The sequence below is a fragment of the Pseudophryne corroboree genome, chromosome 5 (genome assembly GCF_028390025.1).
Source record: "Pseudophryne corroboree isolate aPseCor3 chromosome 5, aPseCor3.hap2, whole genome shotgun sequence".
In the NCBI taxonomy this organism is placed as follows: domain Eukaryota; kingdom Metazoa; phylum Chordata; class Amphibia; order Anura; family Myobatrachidae; genus Pseudophryne; species Pseudophryne corroboree.
Window position 1 is genome coordinate 361927806 of NC_086448.1, and position 19409 is coordinate 361947214.

The window sequence follows — 19409 nt, forward strand, 5'->3', positions numbered from 1 at the left end:
AATGAAATAATTCTTTTTTTATTCCATTAGCTTGTCTGAGCTCCTCCTCTTCCTTAAGTGAGGTGGAGGAGGAGCTCGGACGAGCTAATGGAATAAAGAAAGAATTCTTCCTTGAGAGGAGAAGCAGGGATGCCGCGGCAGCTCAAATGGCTCATGTGTGTAAGTGTAATTGGTTCCAGCATGTTACCCTCCCCCCCACCAACGCACGATTGCAGACTCCCGACTGTTACCCCCCGCGAGTGCAGCTCCAGCAGGTTACCCGCACTCCACCCCTCCACCGTCCCGTGTGCAGCTCCCACAGGTTACCCGCGCCTCCACCCCCCACACACCGCCGCCCGCGAGTGCAGCTTCCACAGGCTACCCACGTCTCTCTCACTCCCCACGAGTGCAGCTCCCACAGGTTAGCCGCCTCTCTATTCTGTCCTCCTCCTCCCCCCCCCCCCCGCGTAAGTGCAGCTCACGCAGGTTACCCGTGCCCCCCTCCCCCTTGCAGGTGGAGCTCCTGCAGGATACCCATGCCTCCCTCCCCCATCGTAAGTGCAGCTCCGGCAGGTTACCCACGCCACCCCCTGTGACGCGAGTGCAGGCTCCCGTAGGTTACACCCCACCCCCGCGTCCCAAATTGCAGTCTCCCTTATGTTACCCGGCTGCAGGTTCCACATGTTTCCTGCTCCCTCTCCCCACAATTGCAGACTCCCTCAGGTTACCCACCCCACGGTCCCCACCCCTGCAGGGTACTCACACATCATCTCCTGAGCCCCCCCCCCCCTCCCCCGCTCCTGCAGGCTCCTGCGGGTTACCTGTGCCCCCCCCCCCCGCTCCTGCAGGCTCCTGCGGGTCACCTGTGGCCCTCCCCCCCCCCCCCCCCAGCGAGTTACTCCAGGGGTAGCCTCTTGATTGCTGATTCCCTCATGTTGCCCGGCTGAAGGCTCTGCATGTTAGCTGCTCCCCTCCCAGCGATTGTAGACTCCCTCAGATTACCCTGATGGTAATATATATTTCATATGTACATTATGTACTGTATGCAGTCTCATCTTTAATATATACACTGGTACATCATGATCTATACACTTTCACCTACATAAATTAAATAATACATGTATCAGTGTGTATATAGAGATGAGACTAATGTGACTAATGTGTGTGTATATGTGTGTATATGTATGTATATATATATATATATATATGTATATATATATATATATGTATGTGTGTAGGTGGCGTATAGATCATGTGCCTCTGTGGATATGCATATAGATGAGACCGTTTACATCAGGTAATTACTGTATGGGCCAAATTCAGTTGTTTCTTGGGCAGCTGCCACTAGAGGGCGCCCAACGGCAGCAATTCAATTGTTCTGCCACTCGGGCACTTGGCGGCTGCGGAGGACACATTTTTTCTCGCAGCTTTCTGAGGTGCAAGAAAGAATGTGTCCAAACCCGGTACTTTGGGTGTCCAAACTGGCGTTTGGATGCCCAATGCAGGAGTTTAGATGGGTTTAGCCACTTTACATGGCTAAACCGTGTCTATTTGGGCACGACATGCGCAATGTGCATGGGCGCCAAAACAACAATTGAATAGTGACAATTGTTTGGGCGTCTAAATAGTCCTGAATTCCCCCCTATGTGTATAGATTGTGTACCTGTATGTACATGTGACTATATATCATGTACCTCTATGTGACCATTCTACCTTAGGCAGTGCCAGAGCCACCATTAGGCTGATGTGTATGGGTGCTGGTATTTGATGGGCAGCGCTGAATTGAACCAACAAATGAAGGCTGTTACAAGATGCGTGCTGCGCTTGTGTGGCACTCGCTCCATGCTCAGCCATGTTGGATCTGCCGGGCCAGGGCTGGAGCTGCATGTCCGGTGCCTGTCCCCACCTGCCCTTCTCCCGGTGTCGCTCCCTCCCCTTCCCTCGACCCAATGACTGGGAAGAAGATCCGCTCCTTCCGCCGGGATCACAAGCTGTGCGGGGAGCTCCTGGAATCTGAGGAGGAGGCCATGACTGGGGTCGGCACCATCACCCAGGTGGCAAGGGCTTTGTCAAACACCAGTTTATCTGCCCCCCCTCCCAGCCAGCCCTGAAAGGCAGTGGCGACAGGGAGTCCAAGCCTGGCAGTCTCTAACCCGTGCACGAGTGAATTTTAAAGGGCAATGGCCCTCATTCCGAGTTGATCGCTCGCTATCTACTTTTAGCAGCCGTGCAAACGCATAGTCGCCACCCACGGGGGAGTGTATTTTAGCAGAGCAGGAGTGTGAACGCCTGTGCAGCAGAGCGCCTGCAACACATTTTGTGCAGAACAAGACCAGCCCTGTAGTTACTTATTCTGTGCGATGATTGCTGCGATGAGTGACGTGGTAATGACATCAGATACCCACCCAGCACACGCCCGGCCACGCCTGCGTTTTCCCAAACACTCCCAGAAAACGGTCAGTTGACACCCATAAATGCCCTCTTCCTGTCAATCTCCTTGTGTTCGCCAGTGCGACTGAAAGCGTCGCTAGAACCTGTGCAAAACCACAAAGCTCTTTGTACCCGTACACCGCGCATGCGCATTGCGGTGCATACGCATGCGCAGATTTGCCTTTTTGTAAATGATCGCTACGCAGCGAACAACAGCAGCTAGCGATCAACTTGGAATGAGGGCCAATGTCCGCTGGCTGTCCACTCTCACCTAGAGCGACAGCATTAGCCAGGAGGACAACCATGGTTAGTGCCTCACACCTCAGCTGGCTGCCATTCATGTGATCAGCAGGAGATTTGCAGCAGCTGCACCTCTCTAGTGCCTGAGAGGTGTCAGCTGGCTGTAGATGGCCAAATTAATATGCCAAAACAGTAATGTGTGAATATATATATATTATATTATACTATATATATACAGGTTGAGTCTCCCTTATCCAAAATGCTTGGGACCAGAGGTATTTTGGATATGGGATTTTTCCGTATTTTGGAATAATTGCATACCATAATGAGATCATGGTGATGGGACCTAAATCTAAGCACAGAATGCATTTAAGTTACATATACACCTTATACACACAGCCTGAAGGTCATTTTAGCCAATATTTTTTATAACTTTGTGCATTAAACAAAGTGTGTCTACATTCACACAATTCATTTATATTTCATATACACCTTATACACACAGCCTGAAAGTCATTTAATACAATATTTTTAATAACTTTGTGTATTAAACAAAGTTTGTGTACATTGAGCCATCAAAAAACAAAGGTTTCACCATCTCACTCTCACTCAAAAAAGTCCGTATTTCGGAATATTCCGTATTTCGGAATATTTGGATAAGGGATACTCAACCTGTATATATATATATATATATAGAGATGAGATAGATTAGATAGATTAGATAGATAGATAGATAGATAGATAGATAGATAGATAGATAGATAGATAGATAGATAGATAGATAGATAGATAGATAGATTAGATTTTTATAAAAAGTTGCCGACATCTCACTTTTTCACCTGAGGGGCTGAGTATTGCTGAGAGTGGTGGTGGTGGGGGGGTTAGCTGAAGATTTGCCTAGGGTACTGAGAAATCTTGCACCGGCCCTGTCTGTAGCACGATTCAACTTGCACATTCTGCAGCTGGACTGCTGCATCCTAAATCAGTAAAAGCCCATTCCACGAGGAAGGTAGGCTCTTCTTGGGCGGCTGCCCGAGGGGTCTCGGCTTTACAACTTTGCCGAGCTGCTACTTGGTCGGGTTCAAACACTTTTGCAGAATTCTACAAGTTTGATACCCTGGCTGAGGAGGACCTTGAGTTTGCTCATTCGGTGCTGCAGAGTCATCCGCACTCTCCCGCCCGTTTGGGAACTTTGGTATAATCCCCATGGTCCTTACGGAGTACCCAGCATCCACTAGGACATCAGAGAAAATAAGAATTTACTCACCGGTAATTCTATTTCTCATAGTCCGTAGTGGATGCTGGGAGCCCGTCCCAAGTGCGGACTCTCTGCAATACATGTATATAGTTATTGCTTAACTAAAGGGTTATTGTTATGAGCCATCTGTTGAATGAGGCTCAGTTGTTGTTCATACTGTTAACTGGGTATAGTTATCACAAGTTGTACGGTGTGATTGGTGTGGCTGGTATGAGTCTTACCCTGGATTCCAAATCCTTTCCTAGTAATGTCAGCTCTTCCGGGCACAATTTCCCTAACTGAGGTCTGGAGGAGGGGCATAGAGGGAGGAGCCAGTGCACACCAAATATAGTACAGGTTGAGTATCCCTTATCCAAAATGCTTGGGACCAGAGGTATTTTGGATATCGGATTTTTCCGTATTTTGGAATAATTAGATACCATAATGAGATATCATGGTGATGGGACCTAAATCTAAGCACAGAATGTATTTATGTTACATATACACCTTGTACACACAGCCTGAAAGTAATTTTAGCCAATATTTTTTATAACTTTGTGCATTAAACAAAGTGTGTCTACATTCACACAATTCATTTATGTTTCATATACACCTTATATACACAGCCTGAAGGTCATTTAATACAATATTATTAATAACTTTGTGTATTAAACAAAGTTTGTGTACATTGAGCCATCAAAAAACAAAGGTTTCACTATCTCACTCTCACTCAAAAAAGTCCGTATTTCGGAATATTCCGTATTTCGGAATATTTGGATATGGGATACTCAACCTGTACCTAATCTTTCTTTTAAGAGTGCCCAGTCTCCTGCGGAGCCCGTCTATTCCCCATGGTCCTTACGGAGTACCCAGCATCCACTACGGACTACGAGAAATAGAATTACCGGTGAGTAAATTCTTATTTTTGCTTTTACATACAGGGGAGTACAGTACACCTGGACTCTTCTTCCCCAAGGTTTCATTGACAGCCCGAGTATTTTCTCCCAGGCCTTGCATGACTGTTTACAATCCTTTCAACCTGAGAGTGGATCAGTGCTAATACAGTATGTCGATGACTTATTGTTGTGTTCTGACTCACTCGAATCATCCTTGAAAGACACGAACCAGCTTCTGTTTCATCTTTACCAAACGGGACACAAGGTTTCAAAGGATAAGTTGCAGTTGTGCCAGACCAGGGTAAAATATTTGGGACATTGCTTGACGCAGGGACTTAGACACCTCACCACTGATAGAATACAGGCGATTCGCGACATGACTCTGCCACAAACGCAGCAGCAGATCCGCACTTTCCTTGGAATGTGCGGGTACTGCCGAAACTGGATTCCAGGGTTCTCTATACTGGCTTTACCTTTGCAAGAAATAGTCTCTTCAAACAAACCAGAACGGGTCTCACACACAGATGAGTCCGAACTGGCCTTTGAGAGACTCAATCAGTGCCTATCACAGGCACCTGCATTAGGTATGGCAGATTATGGGAAGCCCTTTGAATTATACGGTACAGAAAGTGCAGGGTGCACAGCAGGAGTTTTAACCCAGAGACATGGTGATGCCAGCAGGCCGGTAGCTTACTACAGTGCACAGTTGGCCACCGTAGCGCAGTCTCTCCCCACATGCTTGCGAAGTGTTGCAGCCATAGCTTTGCTAGTAAGTAAAAGCGAGGACGTAGTGTTAGGACACAACCTGACCATCCATACACCTCATGCAGTATCAGCCTTACTGAACTCCGCCCAAACCAGACATGTCTCATCTGCTCGGTTTACAAAGTGGGAATTATCACTGATGGCCCCTGTAAACATCACCATTAAGTGAGTCTGGTCCTCTATGGCCGTTATATTGACGATCTGTTTATTATTTGGGATGGGGATTCCACTTCAGCACAACAGTTTGTTTCTAGCCTCAATTCCAATCACTTTAATCTGAAGTTTACCCACTCTTATTACCCCCATACTATTAATTTTCTTGACGTAACTCTGGAAGCCAGGGAAGGTAAAATCTATACTTCAAATTACCACAAGGAGGTCGCTACTAACTCCTACCTGCACTACCAGAGCGCTCATTATCCTCCGTGGAAAAGAAATATCCCTAAGGGACAGTTCCTTCGTTTAAGAAGGAACTGCACGGATAGGAGAAAGTATTTAGAACAAGCAGAATCTATGTTAGAAGCCTTTGTCTCGAGGGGTTACCCTGAGTCCCCCCTGAGGAGAGCCATGGGAGAAGTGGCTGACATAGATAGGGAGACTTTACTCCGACCAAGAGAAGTGGTTGGGACCAATACTGCCGATACGGACTTAGCCAATGGTCAACAGGAAAATATAGCCTTTATATCGACATATAATAAGGATAGTATGCAAATTAAGAAAATCATTTGTAAAAACTTTGGCATACTTAATCAAGATCCAATACTCAGGGGAAATATACCTTCTAAACCCAGGTTTATTTTCAAGAAAAATCGTTCAATTAAAAATATTCTTGCCCCAAGTTTTTTAAAAGAAATACCTATAACTGTACAGGGGGGTGCCGTACAGGATATCTGGTTACCCTCCAGACCAAAAGGTTTTTTTCGTTGTGGAGCCACAAGATGCACCACCTGTAAACATATTTCTAGAAGAACACTAACCATCCCAATTGATAGAGAAGAAAATTATACATTAGCAAGTTTTATGAACTGTGATACAAGCTATATTATTTATTTGCTTACATGTGGTTGCAATCAAAGATATGTGGGTCGCACTACTAGGAGTATCAAAGTTCGTTTCATGGAGCATCGTCGAAACATTATAAATAAATTTCCTATGCATAGTGTCTCTAGACACTTCAGAGACAAGCATAATGGGGATCCTAGCTCTCTGGGTCTGATTGCAATCGAACATGTTATAGCAACTAAGAGAGAGGGGGGGATCGCTATAAAAATCTGTGCAAACAGGAACTTTTGGATGTACAAATTGGATACCATCCATCCATCTGGATTGAATGAGATGGTCGAACTTAATCCTGTACTATGAGTTTTAACCACTCTCTGTGGCTCCTTGTCTTCATGTCCCTCCCTTTCGTTTTTTCCTTTTTTCCTCCTCCCTTCCCCTTTCCTTTTCCCCATGGACCATATATATTGAGAAGGATATTAGTGTTTTCCTACCAGGGTTATTACAGATAACCTGGATTTCCCCAATTGTATGAGATTTATCTGGCTATTATATATTTTTACTGTTAATGATGAGGATGACATATATGAGGACGAGCATGTAATTAGTCTCACGAGACACATGTATGGTCACCATGAAAATGGATGTTTAGTTATTCAACTGAATGTATGTATCTCTTTTATGAAATTCTATTTTTGGACTATTACATGAGCCTATTACATTATATGTGGTATTCACCATAAATTAAGACTCATTATATACTATATATTTATATCTTTATATCTCAGATCATTGGTGTTTAACTGTAGATCAATTCGGTAAACTCATGGTCGTCTATCATATGGTATATAGTATATAGAATAGAGAAGAAAAATCTACCTGAATATATAGGATGTCTCAAACTGGCCCCCTCTCTCTCCCCCCCCCCTTTTTTTTCTGGGGTTGCTAAACGGTCTTTTTGGGAGACATCAGCTACTAGACGTTACCATGGCAACCTATATTTGATATATTTATTTGGTAACCCTCTAGAATTAGTGAACCAATATAACACTGAAACCCTGGTGTTAGATGTATTTATATATCTGTATGCCTTGACTATCTCTAGCATCGGAGGAGGTTATATGGATATATTCCTCACTTTGGAAATATGGTCGTTTATTGTGACGTCGTTGTGTTACTATGACAACATTAAAATACGCTGTGTAGAAACTTATGATGCGGTGGGAGTAACACTGGAGACGGCTATATTGATATACCCCTTAATTTGGATATATTGCCGTTTATGGTGACGTTGCTGTGTTACCACGACAACGTTAGAAACTTGTTAGACAGAAACTGATGATGCGGTGGGAGTAACATCCCACTTACGCCAATGATCATTGAGGTGCGGGGAGATGACGCGGCTCCTGACCCTAGGATCCGCGTCATTTTGTCGCGCCCGGGATGACGCGGGAACGTAACCATGACAATGGGCAGTATACAGTGACGCGGAGGGATGACGTGGCCGGAACAACACCCCGTCCATGCCGCTCCCCCAGTATACTTAGACTTCTTAGTAGATACAGCCCAATTAACATTATCATATTCAGCAGTGGGGTTTCACGTTTCACTAGAGTGCGATCTTCCTAAATACATGTAATGGATTATCAATATACTAACCATGTGAGTAACTCTGTACATACGGATTATTTATCCACTGTTTCTTTTTTGATTCTCCCTTTCATGCTCATGTCAGTGGTCATGTGATCGGATCCCACTGAGATTAAAGTTTTTTATTTCTTATATCTGAATAAAAATGTGTTTTATTATATCAAACTATATACATATTTACATTATTAATGGTTCTAACTCCTGTCTGTCATTATTTTGGTCACATAATGCAAACAGGTGGTCACAATTAATCATACTTGCTAATGAGCAGCCATGTTGGTAAAGTATATAAACCCTTTCTGGCAGGCCTTATAGCACCTTGAAAAAGTTGCATGCAAGCAACGAAACGCGTTGGTGGGACTTGCCTGACAGTGTGTTTGCCTAGACCTTGGAAGGATTGGACCTGGACCAAGCCCCCTCTATTGATTTTTCAACAACTGGACCCTTAAAAGAACCTATACTACACCGTGGAGGACTTACATCTACCACCCTCTGAGGAACAGCCATTTGCGGACGCAGATTCGCCTAATTACCTCAAGGGACGCTGGTGGTAACTATAATTCACGGATAGGATTTAGGGTCCTTATTCAAGGGGACTATCATAGGAACAGGTTCCATATAATACCCACCTTCTGCAAGGACTTTGATACTAGGAAAAACACCCTTCTTGATCTATACTTGAATTTATGTGGCAGTTGCCAGCTATGTGCACTTGATTCAACCATCTTATATACTTTTTAAACACAATTTTACTTCATGTTTTAAATAAAACAAAGATTTTACATGCTACCTGTTTTTGCTTATGTGACCATTTAAGTACTTGCCAAGTGTGCCTGGACAGGCACAAAGGGTGGAGGATGAGAATGATGGTGAAGGAGGATTTAGTGCAGACACTGATACGCATGATTGTATGGAATACCTGAATCAGACTTTCACTGCGAGACCTGACATCAGTGACAGCCCACTGGAAGGGGTAGACTTTACTTTCTACACTGACGGTAGTTGCCACAGACAAACGGACTCGGGAGACCTGTGTACTGGATATGCAGTTGTAGACGACAGAGGTATCATAGAAGCTGAACCCCTGGGCCCACCGCACTCAGCACAAGTTGCTGAGTTGGTCGCCCTAACCAGAGCGTGTGAATTGGCCAAGGGTAAGTCAGCTAATATATACACAGATTCTAGATATGCCTTTGGAGTGGTGCATGATTTTGGGGCCCTATGGCGCCTCAGTAATTTCATGACAGCAGCTGGCACACCCTTAGCGCATGCGCCCCACATAAAAAGACTTCTAACAGCGATACAGGAACCAGACAGAGTGGCTGTTATCAAGTGCAAAGCACATACTTACAACCAAGACCCAATTTCACTTGGTAACAGCCGGGCAGACGAAGCTGCTAAATCAGCAGCCAGCACCCCCATACAAACGAACATCACATTACTGATGACATTTAACATGATCAACACACATCAATTAATTGAAATGCAAGATTTGTGTTCTTTACAGGAAAAGGCAGTCTGGAGGTCAAAGGGATATGGCCAGGAATCCTCGGGACTGTGGACAGGTGGACAAGGTAAGCCAGTGGCCCCCAGAGCATATCTTCCAAGCTTAGCTGAGGCGGCACACGGTCTGACTCAACTGGGTAAAGAGGGTATGTGTAAGCTGGTGAGAGCCTACTGGTATGCGCCAGGATTCTCTTCTCATGCAGGTAAGAGAGCAATGACATGTTTTACTTGCTTGAGGAAGAATATTGGAAAGCCAATACCAACAGAGCCATTCCATATCCCTCCGACAGATGGACCTTTTCAGGTAATACAAATCGATTTCATACAGTTACCACCCTGTAGGAATTTAAAATATGTGTTATTTTGTATTGACGTATTTTCTAATTGGGTAGAAGCATTCCCTGCTGCCACAAATACTGCTACGTTCACTGCAAAGAAAATTGTGCAGGAATTTGTGTGTAGATATGGTATCCCTAGAATAATTGAAAGTGATAGGGGTACCCATTTTACAGGTTAAGTCTTTAAGGTCATGTGCAAGCTGATGGGAATTAATACCAAGCTGCATACTCCGTACCGTCCACAGGCGAGTGCAAACGTGGAGAGAGTGAATAGCACTATTAAGAACAAGCTGAGAAAATTAATGGTTGAAACTGGATTGTCGTGGCCAGAAGCTTTGCCACTAGTGTTGTACAGCATCAGAACCACTCCCAGGTCTCCCCTTAACCTATCACCCTTTGAAATTCTTTTTGGTCGACAACCTCACGTAATGATAGACCCCCAGGATGATTTGAAATGTAATAATGAAGTGACTGTGAAATATTTGGTTGGGATGAGCCAGCAGCTGAGAAATCAACAAAGAAATTTAAAGCTGGTGATTCCTGACCTGCCAAACAGTAATTGTCATGACATTGAACCTGGGGATTATGTGATGATTCGAAATTTCTTACGCTCAGGTTGCCTCATAGACAGGTGGGAAGGACCATATCAAGTCTTGTTAACCAGCACAACAGCATTGAAGGTCGCCAATAGAGAGACTTGGATCCACTCGTCCCACTGCAAGAAGGTCGCTGACCCGGAGAGAACTCGTGACAAAGAGCAGAGTGTAGAGAACCTCGTATCACTGGAGTGTCTGTTCCAGGAAAGTTGAGAGACAGGACTGTTGAAGGGCATCTGAGCACAGAGAGTAACAAGAGCTAGAACGGTTGTTGTACCACTTTCTTTTTTCACCTCCCCCTGCATTTTTCCTTTCTTTTCTCCTTCTTATTTTCCTCCTTTCCCCTAACGAAATGGATCGATCACAAGAGACTGCGTTTCGGGTTCTATTAGTAATTCTGGTTTTGATAAGGACAGTTTGTATTTGTGAGGGTCCCAGAGGGGTCGAGCAGGGATCTGGAATGGGTTCTGATGGCAAGTATGAATTTGTAGGATCTCAGTATCAGCACATCATTTTGGTAAAGGCTGGCATCAGTAAGCGCTCTGGTAGTCAGGGAGCTCGGCGGCACTGTGAGGGGTTATTGTCTGATGAATATTGTATTTGTAGGAATTGTGAGAATATAGTTGAGGATGGGTGCATCCAGAGATGTCAGTCCAACCTTAATATCGACATGGACTGTCATCCATTGAGTGATTACCACTCACTAGTGTGTAAGGTCTTAAACCAGACAGAATGCTGGGTGTGCTCACAGGTACCTCAAGGTCAGAGCAAGTCAGGATTAGTACCGTACCCTTTAGCAATAGATGAGGTACTCGAATTACGGGGTGGGAGACCGGTGGACAAGAATTTCAATATTTCTAGGCCCCCTAGTTTGAGCTCCACCAGTATCATGTAGACGGATCCTTATTATGTTTTAATATTTCCAATTACCGAAAACCGGGAAATTGGGAAGTGACGTGGAATAACCAGACAATGACCTTTTCACACAGAGCTGATAAGATACCCATAGACTCTGAACTTGTACGCCAAATAGCCAACATTGGGAGGTATTTTCGGTATAGGTATACTCGTGGAAGCAAGACCATGTGGGTTGGAAAAGTATCGCCAGGGTATTGTGCTCATATCATCCAACCCGATACTTGTACTGAGCAGATGGGAGAACTGGGGATAGGTTTCTTTACTTGGAAAGTTTGTAATATGGTGATGTCATATTTTGTCCCCTATGTTCTCCCAGATGATGCCTATTTCATATGTGGGAGGAAGGCGTACAAGTGGCTTGCCCCGAGCTCAGAGGGATTGTGTTATATTGGGAGAGTAATATCAGAGGTCATGACCATAACCCATGATAACATGAAAGACGTTCACCGCAGTGCTCAGGCTCCTTATACTCATACTCACTATGAACACATTATCAAGAGACACCTCATAGATAGGACAGAGCACGCAGCCTCTGATTTGATCCACGAATCCACCGGGATTCAATTCCTTCTCGCATTAGACATTACCCGTACTGCCAGAGGAATTATAAATTATAGGTATATCCATGCGCTAGCGAACTTGATAGATAATATCACTGAGATGTATGACGACACCTTCAGGTATATGGGAAGGGAGTTACAAGCTTACAAGAAGGAACTGATTCAGCACAGGATGGTCCTAAATTATATCACAGCGTGACAGGTGGGTACTGTGTTACTCTGGCAACTCAATATGGGGTGAAGTGCTGTACGTATATTACGAACAGTACTTATGATCCAACGGAGATTATCGATCAAAAGATATCTTGCAGTTGAAGTGGGAGTTCAGGAGGAAACACAACCTTACCTTGGCGACTGTGAGTAATGAACGGACCGGCTGGGTCTCATGGTTGAACCCACGAAATTGGTTCTCAGGTTTAGGAGAGTGGGCTCAAAATGTTATTATGAGTGTAGGGAAGTTTCTCCTTTGTATCCTGGGAGTCGTCATAATTGTTGGTTTGACATTTAGGTGTGTTCGAATTCTGACGCGGCGCAAGCACGGTACAAAGTTGATAAGTCTAAGGAGCGAGGGCGCTGTTATAGCAGCAGACTTAATTTATGACCCATCCATAGAGACAGTGTTATGATAAGGATTGCAAATGAATTTCATGGCCTGTTTCGTTCACCCATTTTTCTTTTGTTTCCCCCTCTGCCCAGATACATCCATCCGGAAAAGACATCTGCCCTACCCAAAATGTTTATATGAATGTATTTTAGATATGTGTCTTATCTTCACCTCTGCAACCTCCAGTTTATAGCACACAAAGTCGACAGGTGATAACCACACATACTAGCACTTACATATGTTTCCCCCTCCATGTATCATCAACTAAATGTGCACCCCATTTGTTTTAACAAGAAGCCGAAAAGAGCTCGGTAGTGTTTGTTGGCCCATTTACAGACCCTTGATATGGGATGAGAAGGATTTAATGTATACTTCGCAATACCTCAAAGCTTATTTAGAACATATACGGCACGATGATACATGCCCCTCAGACATGGATTCATACATACATGCTTTTTACTATACCACTAGGTTATACATTTCCTACCTACCACTCTCCCCCGACCATCCAAACTTCTGTAGATATTGTGTAGATGTTTTTCTGTTTAGTGATTAGATAGTGGCAGTTATTGGTGACTACCAAAGGGTGGACTGTCAAAGGTGAAAAATATTGCAGTACACACATCACGTACAAACTACACATAGATGGCCTCCGCACGTGTACTTGTTCTGTCGTGCGTGCACATATTTGCAGTTTGCGTATGATCGCTCCCGCGGTCCTGTGCATTAGCGCGTGGTATGGGTATTAACGGTAGAGTTTGTGAACGCATGGAAAGCTATCAAAACACACTACATATTTAAATACAAATAGTGCACAATGTACACATAGCCTCCCTGCACCACATCAGAAAGTAACAACAGTTTAAATGGTTTCAGAACAAAGGGATTCACCTTTACAGAATAGGAGGGGACAGAACAAGGTTATAAGGTGGTGTTTGGTATCCAGCTGAAGGGTATTTTAAGGGTAACATTCCGATGTTGGTTTGAGAAAGATTGCATGTTCCGGCGGATAGTTATGTGCAGGAGTAGAATATATATATAAACTGTATTTACTGCACATTATGTATGCGGCGGGAATCCAGAGGAGACCACCCACAAGAGCAGTTGGGAAAGACATCGCCTACCTATTCAAACCGAACTATGACCTCTCCTGTACTGTAAATGTGCATCCCTGTGTGCAATGGACAAAGAGGTTACAGTATCTATTGTATTGCTTTTGGAAGAATTGCATAAAGAGAGCCTGCTGCAGGCCTGGTCAGACAGAAGACTCACAACGTTATCTATCAGATGACGGAGGACCGGACCGGGTAGCGCAAGCAAATCCACTCACGTATGTACCATTGAATGTAGCCATTTACTCTGTTATATTGTATTGTATTTTTTGTATTGTAATCCCCTTTCAGCAATAATACGCCGTGGTGTCGGAACCCAGTGGTTTAATTACAATCTGGTGTCGTGTCTTCATTGCCCTGCTAAGGTTTAAAGTGTATTATCAGTGCATTGCATTGCTGTAAAAGGTTTAAAGTGTATCTCTGGGTGTGTACGCGCTGTGAATACTTTGTACCATCAGCGCGGCATTTGTACGCTAAGTCCGTACACAGAACGGGACTTTGTACGCTGATAGCGTACAAAGTACGTAGAGTGTGTATTAAGTACAGCGGCCGCAGCTGCTCCATGGTAAAGTGTATTTAAGGTGTGTTTAAGGTATAGCTTTTATTCTTAAGGATAAATCAGCATTATCACAGTACAACACAACAACACTGTAAGGGACTTGTGGTTGTTGTTATAATTATTATACGACAGCAGTGGACATATAGCAGCAGTGGACTGGACTGAGCAGCACAACACTCGCCACCCCACTTTCCCGCCCCCACACAGACACTGAACACTGAGGACACATCCTCACAATACACTCTCCGAGACTGGAGTGAACACGTCGCGATGCGTGGCTCCTTATATGGAATCCAAATCCTGCAAGAATCCGACATCAGGATGATGACGTTTTGCCACGTTCAGGTTTCCGAGCGGGCTCTGAACCGAACTCGGAAGGCAAAGTCCGGTAGGGTTTGGTTCTCTGAGAACCGAACTCGCTCATATCTAGTTTTTTATATAGCGCACACATATTCCGAAGCGCTTTACAGAGAATATTTGCCCATTCACATCTGTCCCTGCCCCAGTTGAGCTTACATTCTATATTCCCTATCACATGTACACATAGACACATTCACGCTACGGTTAATTTTGTTGGGAGCCAATTAACCTACCAGTATATTTTTGGATTGTGGGAGAAAACCGGAGTACCCAGAGGAAACCCACGCAAGTACTGGGAGGATATACAAACTCCACACAGTTAGGGCCATGGTGGAAATTGAACCCATGACCTCAGTGCTGTGAGGCAGTACTGCTAACCATTACACCATCCGTACTGCAGCTGCAAATTTGTACGCGTAGCTGTGCAAAAATATGGAAATGTTGCAGCCACCAGGATTTGAGACACACACTGCTTCTGAACTGCCGTTTCCAGTCCAAAGATGTAACTGCTACATAAACAGAATCAGCCTCAAAAATGAGTAATCTAAGACTCTCAGTGCCCAGTATATAATTACTTGTATTGATAGAGAATTTTACTATGGAACAAAGGAGGGTCATTTTGAGGTGATCGCTCGCTAGCGGTTTTTAGCAGCAATGCAAACGCTATGCCGCCTCCCACTGGGAGTGTATTTTAGCTTAGCAGAAGTGCGAACGAAAGGATCGCAAAGCGGCTACAAAGTTTTTTTTGTGCAGTTTCAGAGTAGCTCAAAACCTTCTCAGCGCTTGCGATGACTTCAGATTGTTTAGTTCCTGTTTTGACATCACAAACACGCCCTGCGTTCGCCCAGCCACGCCTGCATTTTTCCAGGCACCCCTGCATTTTTTCGGACACTCCCTAAAAACGGTCAGTTGCCACCCAGAAACGCCCACTTCATGTCAATCACTCTGTGGCAACCAGTGTGACTGAAAAGCTTTGCTAAACCCTGTGTGAAACTACATCGTTCGTTGTAATAGTACGTTGCGCATGTACATTGCGCCGCATATGCATGCGCAGAAGTGTCGGTTTTTAGCCTCATCGCTCCACAGCTAATGAATGCAGCTAGCGATCAACTCGGAATGACCACCAAGGTGTGTATTTTCTTATCAATTACAGGACAAAATGGACTAGCATTCTCTATTTCATTGGTCACCACTGTACAATCAGTGCTTTGAAGATTGATGTAAAGTAATTCCACTGGTAATAGTGTCCTTAATAAGACATACAGTACTGTTTGATGTTCCTTTGGGTAGTATTAGCTAGTCGCCATCAACGTAAAGGGCCATCTTAACAGCAGTGTAGGCTCCTGGGCGGGATAAGGATATAAACCCAGCAGTCGGGATCCCAGCCATCAGTATACCGACAGCGGGATCCCGACCACAGGTATACAAACAGCAGGGGCGAGCTTTAGCTTGCCATGAGATGTTTATTTATGGTTATATTTCTCAAAGTATTAAATAGTGATTAAAACACCAAAGGGTGTGAACTGTAAAGTAGACCTTAGTATATTTGCACTGCAGAAGAAAACGTACAGCTGTAGCCATACTCATCGTTGCTGTAGTTTTGTCATACATGCATCTTATCCACGGCATGAATATAGCGCAGGTTGGTATGGTAAGACGTGGTAAGGCATGCTAAAGAGCAAGATGATCTACAGCATGCAATACACAGCTTCAACACTGGGTGGCGATTGCTCCACTAATGAAAACTACAGCGCTGAGAACAATAGCAGCTGATCTATACAGCACTACAGAATACTAGAGATGTGTGGCTGGCACTTTTCGTGTTTTGTGTTTTGGTTTTGGTTCTAATTCCACTTTCATGTTTTGGTTTTGGCTTGGTTTTTGCCAAAACCACTCTTTCGTGTATTGGTTGTGGATCTGGATGATTTTTGAAAAAAACATAAAAACGGCTAAAATCACAGAATTTGGGGGTAATTTTGATCCTACGGTATTAACCTCAATAACATTCATTTCCATTAATTTCCAGTCTATTCTGAACACCTCACAATATTGTTTTTAGGCCAAAAGATTGCACCGAGGTAGCTTTATGACTAAGCTAAACGACACAAGTGTGCGGCACAAACACCTGGCCCATCTAGGAGTGGCACTGCAGTGTCAGACAGGAGGGCAGATATAAAAAAAGGCCCTGTAAATACCAAATTGCTTTCTAACTAATATTTAAAATGCCCGCTCTAATTTATACTGCGGACGCCAGGCGCATCTTAGTACCATATACGATAAAAGTGCGCTGTACGTCGCAAAACACTACATCCCTTAAGAGAAAACAATACACCCACACATTATCTGAGATCCAAAGCTCATTGATGTATATATTTGTTATTAAAATGATATGTATTCAATATATCACAATGTATAGTATACATATAGTTACATGGTTACAATTTATACAGTAAGCAGTTAATACAAACTAAATCAAATACATACAGTTACAGGCCAGCAAATACATCACCATATCTTTCTCATATCAAGTCTTCCCTCCATATCACTCTCTCTCTCTGTAAAATCATGTAGGCACTGGTCTGGCAGCACCTGGGAAAAAACAGCAACTCCTGTGTGTCTGATCAGCAATGTGCTATCTAGTTTGGGGGAATGCACACATCTAGTCTAAGGGAGGGAACTTTCTCATTCATGATGAGTCACTGGTCAATTCATATGCAAACCTGGTTCAGCCTTGAAGACATCAAAAGGGCTGGCCTGAGTTTCCTGTCCACCGCCTGCTTGGAATGTCCATTGTTCTAATAAGAGTGACTTTAGCTTTCATACATTTAATCATAACTACTCATAGCAATGTCCTACAACTTAATAACAAGCATCAAATGAATCTACACATTAATCTGGTTACTGTAATACCAAACACGACATGTCTATCTTGCTTCGTTCCAATAATACACATACATGACGTTACTCCATTATATAATTTTAAATCATTATGATGTCTGGCGCTTGATATGTTAAAATTATGTGCTGTATGAAATATGTGTCGAAACTATCTCTGTGGCATGTCTGTGTAAATGCGTATGTTACCATATATTGCTGTGCTCGCTGCGCGTATTTGCAAGCTTAGCGACTCATATGTGTGGAGTCTGTATGTTCTCTCTATGTAATAGTTTTGACTTCGACAGTCCACCCTTTGGCAGTAAACAATAACTGCCGTCAATTATTAACATAAGAAAAATATTTCAGACAATAATCGGTGACCTAGACACAAGTATGTATTCATTTCACAAATCAGATGTTTGACCATATTTGGGGAAGACAGGGAGGAGGACGAGACATCCTCTATATGCACTCGGCGGTCATGGGACCACTGGTTGGGTGTGGGACAACATTCAACTTATAGAGTATGCTGGGACAGTGCTTTGGCCTATAATGTCTGATTTGGACAAACATTTCACATATACATGTACCTACGTCTTTGTACACTGATGTTCGGATTCGAATGAGGTTCTGCTGGGTAGATGAAGAAGACACAAACAAATCATGAAAGTGACATATAAAATTTTCATGATCTACATATTCCTATCATTTTCTGAACATTGTTTCCATTTCTGGAACGTATGCTAGGTCTGTTTAATCATTGAACAAGGGTTATAAGTAGTGTCCTTCCTAAATAACATAAACCTTCGGAGTTCGGGGAGAGCCACTCATAAACCTTTCTTCCACATATATTAATGAGCTCTTTATCTGCAATGTGTGAATAGCCATTGTCTGATTTTTCCTGATTACCTCCCAATTTCCTGAAATTGGTGAGATTTAAACATACCAAGGATTTATCCTATGGTACTCGTGGATCTTAAGACTAGGGGGTCTAGTTATATTATATTCTTTGTCCACTGGTCCCCTCCCCCTTCCGTGTAATTCAAGTACCTCAGCTAACTCTAAAAAAAAATATGGCACTAATCCTGCATCTTTTCGTCATAGAGGTACATGTGAGCACATCCAACATTCCGTTTGGTTTAAGACCTTTCCCACTAGTGAGTGGCAATCACTCAAGCGATGTCTATCACCTTATTGCTAGACTGACATCTCTGGATGCTCTCATCTTCAAATATGGTGTCATAATAACTACAAAATACAGTATTCCTCAGACAATAGCCTATCACATTACCTCCAAACTCCGCAACTACTAGACCTTTGATTTTCTCTGGCTTTAACAAACTGATCGGCTAATCCTGGGATCCTATAAGGAAATCACTCCTTCCTCCAGAAACAGTTCCAGTCCCACACTCAACTCCTCATAAAAAAACCCTTGTAAAAATAGAATGTCCTGAAAAAAATGTTTGTCAGCAGGAAAGAGAGAAAAGAGAAATAGAACAAAACAACTCTTGTCCATAGCAAATCAATTACAACAACTGGTCTTTCTGTGATCCTTTAGCATGCTCAGGTAGTGTTCAACAGTGCTGCCTCTCAGTCTTCATGGAACAAACTCTCTGGTGATATTTTTGCGATCTAACTCCATTTACGAGTTCCTTCTGGACTACCGACTTTCCTGCAATGGGAATCGTGGACCCAAGTCTCTCTCTCGGCTACTTTAACTGGTATAGTGCTGTTAACAAAACTTGGTACGGTCCTTCACACCTGTCTATTAGGCAACCTGAGC